Source organism: Anas acuta, chromosome 11, assembly GCF_963932015.1.
Source record: "Anas acuta chromosome 11, bAnaAcu1.1, whole genome shotgun sequence".
In the NCBI taxonomy this organism is placed as follows: domain Eukaryota; kingdom Metazoa; phylum Chordata; class Aves; order Anseriformes; family Anatidae; genus Anas; species Anas acuta.
Genome location: NC_088989.1, coordinates 10,615,227 through 10,627,235, shown reverse-complemented (window position 1 = coordinate 10,627,235; position 12,009 = coordinate 10,615,227). Strand labels below are relative to the sequence as shown.

Sequence of the window (12,009 nt, the reverse complement as noted above, 5' to 3'; positions counted from 1 at the left end):
ATTTTGTGGCCTCTGCCCTAACTGGCCCTTCAAAAGTAGCATTTGTGTTTCAATTCCTTCCAAGTTCACACAAAAACATAAACCCCCAGAAAAGTCTGTTCCTGTCCATTCGTATTATTCAGCACAAGAGCTGAGAGGTTTCCCACTTGTATGGATTTATTGCCTGGTAATTATAGTTCAAGAAACCCATTCACAGTAAAGTGTGTCCTGGATACTCCAACTCTTCCTGGCAAACCAAAAGCTTAACATCATGAGGGGTATAAAAATATAAGCAATCATGTTTGAGTCACTTTTAACACAACAGATTAGTTTGCAGGGTCTGGCAGTGTTTATAGCATAAATCACACTTTAGAGATGGGAAAATACTCCTAGATTATCTAGTTCAACTGCTTTTTGCTAGAATCTGTTGCCTTTATCCAAACCTAATTTGAGAAATATCTACGTATGAGATTTCCACCATTTTCCTTTGGGATTATCCAACAGCTTGACAGAAATCCCTGTTAGGAAATATACCCTGACATTTAAATCTACAGTTTCCATTGCTCAGTTTAAGCCTTTTACTCCTGACACTCAAACCTGAATTACTTAAAGTAAGCACCCTATTCCCTTCCCTCCCTTCTTTCAGTGTTCATTGTGTTTCTAGATATTTGCAGAGGGTTCAAAGGTGCTCTTGTTGTTCACCGTTTCTCCCAGATAGCCCCTTGGATGCTGTGGAGGAGGACATTTGCCCAGCTCCAGCTCCCTCCAGGTCAGGGATCACTCTGGAGCTCTCAGACAGTTTTGAGAGGAGAGGATCTCTAAGGACAGGTCAGTGGCCGAGGCAAACAGCCACTCTTGCACAAGGGAGCCATTTCCAGTATTTCGAAGCATTCCACTTTTAATAGGTGTTTTCCATGCCCTGGTAATGCTTCAAATCACCTTTCCCTTAGCTGAACCACTCCTTGGACAAGAAAACAGGAGCAACCAACCGAGACGTGTTTGGAGCTAAGGGCTGCTGCTGTTTACCTGCGTATTTTTCTTTCTCACAGAAAGCGCTCGGTACGTTGTGGCCTTGACGCTGAGCGAGGAGAGACCGTGTGTATGGGGCATGTAAAGTACATATTACCCACTTTAGCCAGGACTTGGCAGGAGGCCCTCGTCAGAGGCAGCTCAATGCACAGCTGGGCACCCTGACTTCCTCCTCCCAGCCCCCTGGCTTCATTTGGGACCTGAGACACACGGGAGCTCTCCCCTCTGCTCACTCAGTGCCCTTGTGGGGACACAAAAGGCAGAGAAGTGCCCAAAGTCAGCGACAAAATTTCCACTGACTCCCCCAAGGCTGAGATTTTGCTTTAAGTGACTGTTCTTCAAAAGCAGTGAAGGATTAAAACTGTGCCACATGAGCGCACTGGTTAAAATGAAAGACTTGCTAAGCAGATACAGGGTCCAAAAAGAGTTACAGAGGTTCAAGTTTCCAGTTCAGTGAACCCTGTCAGCTGTCCCAGGGCAGTGCCTTGCTCAGGAGGAACAGACTTGCTGTCAGCACACACACCAGTGAGAATTAAAGGCTGAAATTTCCAAAGCTCAGCCTCTTGGAGGCACAAAATCTGCTTGTTCTTACACTGGTTGGGAGCGGAATTCCTACCAGACCTCAGCCTAGGAAGGCAAGCACTCTCCTCCAGGTTCAGAGAAGTGAAGTTGTCTGGATCTGACAACATCTGGCATTGCCACAGCATCCTCAACATCCCCTCGGCACCACAACCCACACAGCAAGGTGTGAGGTCTGCCGGGAGCAGCACCGTGTGGTGGCCCCCTCCTGAGGAGGGGGATCAGCACTGACATGCCACCAGGCTGCATCGTTCCCTCTGCATCCCCGCTTTTTGGCAGATGTACAGATATCTTGCAGCAAGCACTCAAGCATTTCATTGCAGTTTAACCATATTTTAAATGAATGCAAAACAGCATCTCTCTTCAAAGATTTTTAGAAAAAACACGTGGACAAAACTAGACAGCTCCTTTCTCTTGTACTTTTATCAAAGGCAAAGCTTCTGCCTGATCAGCTTCCAACATGCTGCAGCAAGCACCTTCTCATGGAGATGAAGTATTTATAAAACAGCGATCCAGAGCAATGGTAAGACCAACTCAACAGGTAATGTCAGGTTCAGCTGCTTCTGTGCCCACTTTCCCTGTGTGGAAATGTCACTAACTAAATAAGGTTTAAGCACAGCCAGAGGAGCATCTCAGCCCTTCCTACAAACCCCTATTTCTGAGGCAGTTACCTTCTTAGAAGCAGGACACATCTCTCCAAGGGAAATCAGCTCTTTATCTCCTATCTTAGAGCTTACAAAAGGGCCCAGTGAGACAGGTTTCAGCTGAGCTCCTGCTGACATCCCACTGCAGAGCTGGCCCTACCAACACAGGCATGGGCACGTGTCAAATGCCCCCCACTTCGAATAAATGGCACCTGGGCATACATAGATTTTTGGGTCAAGAGGGTTTTGGTGATGCCAGCAGGCCAAATGACCTCACGTTACTCCCACTCCTCATGTACACTTGGCACATTGATCGCTCTGAACATGTATTGCAAAATGCCTATATGCTGGTGGGATCCCAAGCCTGTAGAATAGGAAGGTCTTAAGACAGAAAATGCTAGGGTGTGAAAGAACATCAGTTCTGGATACAAACACAAACTCATGGCAAGGTCCAAGGAGTTTTTCCTTGTTCCAAATATCAGAACATCACCTTGTGCTTAGCACGAACACGTGGGTCAAAAAGCCTGGAGCCTTCTGACAGACCCCAACCCACAGCACCACATGGCTCTGCTCCAAGAGTGCTGTGGGAAGACCTACACTGCGTCCTGTCATCTCTGCAAGCTATTTCATCAGTCACCAGGCTGTTCTGCAACACGCTGAACAGCAGAGTTGCATAAGCTCAAAGAAAGTGAAGGCAAAGAGCAACTTTGGCAATCCCTGCCCAGGACAGTGAAGGTGGTGAAGGCTGGGAATGGTGCTGCCGTTCAGTCACGTTACAGGTGGTGATTAGATATTTGCAGAGAGTTTTGCAGGTGTTTGCGATCCTGAGACAAGGAAGCAAAGGCTCTGAAAGGAGATTTGTGTGAGCTCTTTTATTGCACCAAGCTGGGTGACCGAAGGCAGCAAGTGGTGTCAAGTTTCATGGCTGTGGTTTCTCCCTTTGCTGGTGCTGATACCACGAGATAAAACCATGGTTTATAACACCTCTATCAGAAAAGTGATTATCAGCACTAATCGTAATCAACACTCCTTTGCAAAACAGCTCTGGTAGGGAGCTGAGCTTGAGGGAATGGATTTAAATCAGCTTCGTTGACATTTGGCCTGATTAGTATAAAATTGGAAATGGTCTCCTATCTTGTTTAAAGCCTGGACACCTCACCACCAGGAGAACCAGTCTTTGGATTAGGTCAGAGAGGGGAAACAGCTACACACCATGTTTTCTTGCACTTCTACGCAGCCTTTTCCTGTTCTGAAAGACACCTCACAAGTTGGCAGTGGCTCCTTTGAACAGACAAAAATAGTTTATTTTTGGCATCCCATCCACAGTATCTCAATTAAAAGATGCCTCGTGCCTGTCACCGAGCTCTCTGAAAACCAATGCATGAAGTTATTTTACAGCAGAACCCAAGATGGAGTTATTGCATCCTCATCTTGTTTTCATTCCTCCATGCCTATATTTTCTATGCTCTCCTGCTTTGAGGACTACAGATCAAAAGACAGTTTCCAGAAGCAGAGACAATGCATCCAGATAGGAATCAACTCATGTGAGCAACCTGGACAAAACACTTGCATTCCCCAGGCTGGGATCTTGGGACACACCCGACCTGTTTCACATTAAACACAAGTGAGGACAGTCCCAATGAAAGGTGCTGAAGTGGCGAAGGCTGAAGTCCTATATTGATCTCCCAAACGGGCAATAGCAATGCAATGTGCCCCGACCCTGACCCCCACGACCAGCTGCTCTCTTCAGCCCTGGGCCTCTCCATTGAGAAAGCCAGCACAGAGTGTTACCAGCCAGGCAGAGGACATCTATCTAGCAGCTATGTGCACTTAGGAGACTATCAGGAGATGGGGGTGTTTAACACTGCTGAACATCTCCAAAGTATTTTTATGGCCCATAAACTGGCTTTACATTATCCACAGGGGGTGCTTTTTTGCATAAGGGCAGTACCAGGGTTTATTTCCAGCAGTTCTTGCAGCAGCATCTTGCCTGCTTCAGGGATGCTGGGGAGCAAAGCACCAGTTTGCTGATCACAGGCAGTAGTGCAGCTGGTCCACAGAAGAATATTACCTTCAATAAAGATTAAAGGAATTAAAAGCTGACTCAAAAGCTTTGTGACAGGATACAAAGTCTTTTTCCCTGAGATAACTGGTGCTATTTATATAGGGTGTTTTTTTGTTTTGTTTTGTTTTTTTGACTAAGTTACAAGAGTTCAGGTGTTTCCTAGGTTAAACAAGCCACATTCTTGCCACTCAGGGCTTCAGGCAATGAAATCCTAACAGCAGTTGCCTTCTGCCAGGTCTCAACTTCAGGGCCAAGGCTTGGCCATCCTGAAGTGAAGACTCACTTCCTAAGGTGGCATTCCCTGCTGAGTCACAAACCACATCTCCATTATCATCCCAACAGCACAGTGGTAAGAGTTATTTTACAGGCAGTCTCGAAGACAAAATCCTTATGACAGATTCAAAGTCAGAGAAATAAAAGTAACGCAGGAGGAGAAAAAAAAAAAAAGGAAGAAATTAAAAAGCAACTGCAGTGCACTGATTGGGGCCCTTTGGGATGCTCCAGGGGAGTCGCCCTGGGGGCTGACAGATAATCCCAGGGCTTTGACTCCAACAACTTTTGCCAACAGCATCCTTTGGTCCTAGTAACATAACCAAACACCTCAGAAAGGGCTGCTGGAGACATTCAGGTTCCCTTGTGGCTAATTATAGATTTTAAAGCCATGGAGGGAGCGGGTGTTTCCCCTGTCAAAAAAAGGAGTATAATTATACAACTCCACACCCCCACGCTTTCTAATGCGACGCACATAGGAAATCTCATACATCAACTACAAAGTGTGTATTGTTCTATGTCAGCAGATAAATAATTCACCATCTGAGGACTTGGAAGCTTTTCTCTTAGCTCAGGATTATTGTTCCACTTGATGCATGAAGTTGGCAGCTTTTCTTTCTTCTTCTTCCCAAGAGAACTGGATCACTCCAAGACTTGAGTAACATCCAGGCTAATAGCTCACCAAGATTTTGAGAGAATGTGTGTGTGTGTACACACATGCATGCCTGTGAAAGAAGTTAGGTGGAGAGGTGATTTCATTTCTCTTTTATTGTCGTTTGTTTTTAATTATGTACTTTTCTTCCTTAAGCGATGATGTTGCAACTGTTGCCTCTTGAACATCTTCCAGACATGTTTAAGATCTATGATGCTCTATCAGCCAAAAGTTTCGAGGGAGGAAGAAAAGGCCATGTTTCTGGTTTATGAACTGTTTTTGTTTTGCTTTTTTATTTTTTTTAAATTCAGCATGGATTTATATTAACACACATCTGACCACAACATTACTGTGTGACCAAGGCTGTCCTTGCTTGACTATTCCAGCAGGGAAAAGAACACGAGCTTTCTGGCAGGCATGAACCCGTCTCATACCCCATTTCTTCAGACCAAGTGGAAGTCCAGATCCTTATCTGATAGCCCCATTCCTACTTCTCATTAGTGCAAAATAAAAAAAAAAAAAAAAAGATCAACATGGACCTCTGTCAAGAGAGCAAATTCCTAATGTGATTATGCTTTTATTCTGATATACTTAAGAATAATTAAAATTCTCTTGAAGAGGAATGTTTTTCATTGACTTCAGAAGGCTTTGGAGGAGAAACAGTCTGGAGGTTTTTGACAAAAATGTTACTTTGACAGAAAATGCAGACTCACTGAAATTGAAACAGTTCCTGGGAATAGCTATCACAGTGACAGCTCAGGGAAAATGTTATCTCAGGTCCAGGGTGTACTTTTCAGAACCAGAGCAGGAAGCAAAAGCATGAAGCAGCAAAGCACTGTTAGCCAGGCCATCCACCCCAACACGGGAGACTGATTCAGGCTGCCGATTGAAATGTGCCTCAGCTTCCCCAGGAGAATGCAAATGACTGAAGCTTTAGCTAGTTCCAGTGGGCTGCTTCTGTCCTCCAGTTTGGGACCTGTTGGTTCACCTCACGATGGAGCAGGACTATTTTAGAAGGTTTCAAGTGTTCTTTAGGATAGGGGGGGAGGGGGGGGGGGAACATTTTCCTGCCAGCTGTACTGTAAATCAAGCCATGAAGTTTGAGTTGTATTTCACAATTGTTTTTAAATGTAAAACAAGATGCCCTCAAGGCTGTGCTCCAAAGACAGCTTTGCCATCAGCTTTGATGAGCACTCAGCTATAAATCTGTAACCCCACATCTCATTAAAATATTGCTACCTTTCAGAGAGAGGGAGAATGCACACTCTTCCTAGAAAGAAAAGTGAATACTGCTCCCCCTCTAAACTCTGGACCTCTGCATATGTCAGAGATGGAGATGCAATTGCCCGGACATAGCAATATGAAACAATAGTTGTCCTTGAAAATTAGAGAGAGGAACTCACAGTGTTAAGAATAAAATTAAGAGAAGGCAAGAGAACTGAAGTTTCTACTGCTGCAAAACCAACTGACCAAAACCTCATCTGGCATTAAATGGCACAGCTGCAGTGAATCCAACAAGGCAATATTAATTTACACCAGCTGAGAAGCTACTCCAAAACTTGTTTGTAAAATAGAATCAACATTTAGGGTAAGTTTCAAATGCTTTAAAATTGGGAGGGCTCAAATAATAAAGGACCTTCTGGGCAGAAGCTGTGTTTGAAAGGGACAGAAGGCAAGGCAGCTGAGATCTGGCATGGTGCTGTGTTCAAGCACATGCTGGGAGGAGATGCAGATGAAAGCTGTCCTTCTAAAAGTCAGTCTGCATCGCGCTTCACTCACTGGTGCACAGCAGATTGAAGAGGGCATGCATGTTCTTGTGCCAGAATTACATTGCGTACAACGATAACTCAGCAAGAAGAACAAACGAGTCTGTTTGCTTTCTTGAAACAACATCACTGAATGGCTTAATGCATGTCAGAAGGGCAAAAAAATATAAGTTTTGTTCTCAGCTGTGCGCAAGAGCCGATGGATTGAGATGGGGTTGTGCAAGGATTGCATTAAACCCCGTGGTACATTTCCAAGCCCTGTTTGCCTGAACAATTGACTCTGAGCACAGACACTTATCAATAGAAGCCTAAACAAATTTCAGAACAGGCTTTATTTTATTTTTTTGCTGACTTGAACATCAAGGTGTTCCAGGGTTGCGGTTGCTGTAGCAACAGGAAAGAGCTTATTAAATGATCAACCTGAAGGCCAAAGCTATCAGAGCTGAAATGACCAAAAGTTAATGTTTAACCTAAATCCTCTTATTTGTTTAAAAACATGCAGCTCACTTTGTATTAGCAGTTGCCTTGTGGAGCTACTTCAGAAATAGCTGTGCAGCCATGAGACCATCAAGATTTTCATATATATCCCAAATAAAGTCCAAATCCTCAGTGACACAGGCTCCAACAGCTGCCTCCTACCACAAATCATCTAACACCATACTTAGGAAAGGAGCCACTTCCTCTGATAACTTATGTTGGACAATCACTTGAAACACGTCTAAGGATATTGTTCTTAAAGATCTCCACAAACTAATGGCATTACACATTACTTTAAGAGCTAATGAGAATGAGTGTGATTCATTTTTAACCTCATTAGAGTCTGTCCTTTGGACAACTGTTCTGGGATGAGTTACGTTTTGCCTTGGGCCCAGTGAGTAGAACCAAATGGAGATTGCTGCAGCAAAATTAAATGACCCATCCCCTCCTATTGCTTCAACATGTCTAGCCTCCCTCGGTGCTTTTTCAGATGCCTGGCAGGTTACTCCTTTCCCAGCTTTCAACATTAACTGAAACTTTTCATCAATGAAAACCTGTGAACACCCAGGTGGGACCCTTTAGCTGAGGCTACTTTATGCTTGCCCTCCAGCTGAGCAAGAACACCCCAAGGAAGGCTGCAGAGATATCTCACTTGGTCATCTTCTACTTCAGGATCAAAGTAACACATCTTTGGCAGTCGCATACTAAAGGAGGTCTTCTGTAGACCACTGCTTTTAGCAAATTCCTGCAGCTCTGACCTACTCTGACCAGGTCCCACATGTCTGACTATACCTATCCCTGTTGGACACAGCCCTTAATGAAAATTAAAAGGAAAAATGCTTCTCTACTTCCTACTCCTAAACTTAACCAAAAAAAAAAAAAAAGTTCTATCTGACTTGGAGATACTCCTCTCCCAAGAGGGAACTGCGGACAGATCTCAACTGCAGATAGTAGCCACTAACACAACACATTGTAGTCAGGAAAATCACCATGTAAAATTAAGCTGTGAAGCATGATTATATTGATCAACAGTTTCACAAAAACAATATTTATTGGCATTGCGGGTGGAAGAGGGGAACCCAAAGCTCTATAAATACATTAGAGGAGCCAGGCCCAGGCCCAGCTGCCTGTCATGTGCTCAGATCATGCTTTGATGAAAGCTTGTCATCAGCTTTGCACCATTACAGCTGGAGGTAGTTGATGGGAAACTGTCTTAATCTAATGCAAAACAATTTGTTTAATTATAAGGATGTACCATCCTTGCTTGAGCTGTTGGGTCTCACTTGCAGAGCTAGGAAACTGCATATAGAGACTTGAGACACCCAGACAGTCCTGAAATTGGCCAGGCATCTTAACACATCGCAGTCAGATGTTACCTTGCTTGCTTTTTGCTATCCTTCTGTCCCTCCTTCAGCAAGTTTCAGCTGACCTTGTGAGGGGCAGAAACATGAGTGGGACTGGGAAAGCCATACACCATAGATCGCTGGCAGTGATAAGAAGTCTAGAGGAATCATCAGGATGGTCACATCCAGTTGTGTTTGTTTGTTTTCCAGCTACCTCTATCCTACAGCAAGCATACCACACTCACTATCAGGGCAGCCCAACCCTTCCCAAAGACCCTACAACAGGCACAGTCATCTTCAGCTTCCTCCCTGCCTCCTTTGTCCTTTCCCCCCACATTACAGCTCTGCCAGTAAACGAACACAGGTCCAACCAGAAAAGGTTCGCTATGGGTCACCTCTATGCTGAAGCTGAGAAAGGACTGCTCTGCAAGGCAGCAGAGCTGTTTCCACAAGGGTGAGGATTAGAGCACATGCTGAGCCATCCTGAGGAGGAACCCTCCAAGTGGTAAACCCCAGAACATAAACAAACAAACCCACCAAGAGCTCAGCTTCACTACTGCACTATCCCCTGGCTGCTTTCTGAAACCAAACTCCAAGGAGGAAGTGCACTTGGACTTTGCATGCACATGGTCGGCGTTGAAAGAGGCTGGGAAGGATGCCTGTGAGTTCCTTCTCCCAAAAACACTCCCCGTGTTTCAATCTAGCTGCAATCTGCAGACCTGCAGCTGTCGGAGTCAGCTCTCCCCATGCTTGGTAATCCGAGGCTCTGCAAGCAAGCGCTCGCTGCTTGCCTCTCCTGCCTTCCTAAGGCAACACTTGCTCAGCAAACACAAATATGTTTACTGTGGAAACTTTGTACTTGCCTTACTGCCCTCGCTCTTTGCCAGGTGTTTTTCTTTTTATACCCACAAGAGACACAGAGCCATGTTCTAATATAGAAATATAGATTCGGGTGCAAGTGTTTATTAATAAACAGGCGGGCAAATCTATTTGCTTACTGCCTCATTTGAGTGATTTATTCAGTTATTTTTAGACCTCATAGTCTTAAAGCAGCAACATCAGGGACTGGCTATTGTAATAAAACCAGGCTAGAGCCACAGACTAATTTTTCCAGAGAATAAAAGATAAGTACACACAAGGGCACCCCGCACCAGTTAGCTTTTTTTTTCCCCCTCTCACCAACTTAAAGTTAGTGTTTTCCATGATGTTCCTGAACCGCTGGGGATAGAAGAGCAGAAAATTCAGTGGCCAGGTAGACTATAATCTCTACTAAGGGCTGCAATACAGAATCATGTCTAAGCATCCTGGTAGTACAGAAATATGCTGCTCTAAGCAACAATATCTATAGAAAAAGAGTTATGTACATACACATGTGAGCATAAGAAATCAAGTTTTTATACTCTGACTTTAAAAAGGAGTTTGAGATATACCTTAAAACCCACTAATATCACTTGCAAGGTGGAAAAAAGAAAAAAAAAAATGAAGTGCAAAACCTCCTGTCCTCAGGGGATTGCTCTCACTTCCTGAGGGTGCAGTCCTACGCAAACCTGCATAGAGGGTCCTGAAGGAACATAGTCAGATGAAGAAGAGGCTCATGAGGATGAGATCCAAAGAGTTCCTCAACTATTACAGGTGAGGGTCTGAAAAAGGTTTCACTGATAAGGCTGTTTTTGGTCCCTGCCTCCCTCTGCCCACTGTGTGGAGCCTCCCTGAGATGACTGTCATAGGCTTTGCATCCCCCAGGGATGTGGGCTCAGCTGAACTGGCGTTTTCGCTGTTCCTAGCATCCTCCTGCTAGCCTGCTGCAATAAGCAGAGATGTTTGTTGATTTCAGCCAAATAAGCAAGCATAAATGCCAGTAAAACAAGACATTGCATATAACCCTCATCTGGAAGTTATTTTTGTTTGTATTTATGTTCCCGCATGTTGTCAGGGTGATGTCTGGGCTCAGGCCCACACGTGGAAAAATCTGGACTGTGCCCTGCTCTAGGAAACTCTCTAGCTCAGAGGCTAAATTGCATTTGCTCCTCCCCACTTCCCCAAAAACAGCCTATATGCTTGCCTTTAAAGCTCAGTGTACAGCCTCTTCTATCCCAAGAGAAGGAAAATGAAGAGTTGAGGTTTGTTTTCACAGTATGACAGTGGAGCAGGAGGAAGTCCTCAATTCCGTGCCAGGAGAAGAGAAACAAGCACGCATCCAGACAGGAGCAAAATCCCCTGAGTCACACTTTGTGGTGCAGCCTAGTTCTGGCCACCTGAATTGGCCAGGGGCCAACTTCACATCCCCCTGGGCTAGGCCAGGCTCAGCCCAGACCCTCAGCTCAGACACCTTGGTTAGAGCACCTCAGCTTCCTCCCAGCCAAGCACAGTTCATCACCATGTGGCTCAAACACCAGAAAACAGTCTTCAGCCACCTGCCTCAAGCCTCTTTCACCCCTACAACGACCCTCTTCTCCTCAAAAACAACCTCAAGGGGTTCAACTGTGTCAGTGACAACCTCCCCAGCACAGTACCTGCTGAAGGCTCGTTCCTCAAAACATCTCTATGCAGGGCAGCTGCTCCTCCCTGCAGTCTCCTTTCTTGAAGGGTCTTTGAGGGGTCTGCACCCAAATAATTACCCCTGGCCAGCCACAAGCTTTAGCAATAATTAGCAATTTTAGTTGCATTAGCAACTCCACTTACAGGGGCCTGGAGGAGCCTTCAGCTGAGGTCTCTAATTAGCCCCAGGCCCTTGGGGGAATCACACATCCCACCTGGGGCCAGCCTGAAGTCATCAACCCTGAGCAGGGAGGTGCTCAAGTGCAAACAGGGTGAAGCCATGGCTCTGACAAATTCAGTAAGAATTTAGCCTTTGCTGACAGAGCCGAGACTTCACTTGAGCGAAACCTTTTTTTTTTTTTGTCTTGGTCTCTGCACTCAGAGCCTGAATGGGACAGGCTCCAAATCCGTGTCCTGCTTATCAACCTGGCAGCCACAGGCTCACAGATCAAACATGAGGCAGGACATCAGGTCTGCAAATCACGTTTCCACCTATGTCAAGGCAGCCACCAGTGTCCCTGTGTCTGTCTAAAAATGTAGGGGAGTTAAAGCCACTGCATTGCCTAAACAAAATCTCTGACCAGAAAAAGCAAAGCAAGGTGGAGGGTACAGTTTAGAAACGACTGAGAATATGACCTAGAAGATCTGAACATCTTTTCTCTGCAAT

At 45.1% G+C, this 12,009-nt stretch overlaps 1 long non-coding RNA gene across 1 annotated transcript in view; it reads right to left on the bottom strand.

Moving 5' to 3' along the window:
- Positions 1–11,693, bottom strand: part of LOC137862589 (uncharacterized) — a 31,912-nt gene extending 20,219 nt beyond the window's left edge. The window contains exon 1 of the long non-coding RNA XR_011100415.1: positions 11,318–11,693. This is a non-coding gene — a long non-coding RNA (uncharacterized lncRNA). The remainder of the gene's footprint in view (positions 1–11,317) is intronic.
- Between the last annotated feature and the right edge of the window lie 316 nt (positions 11,694–12,009).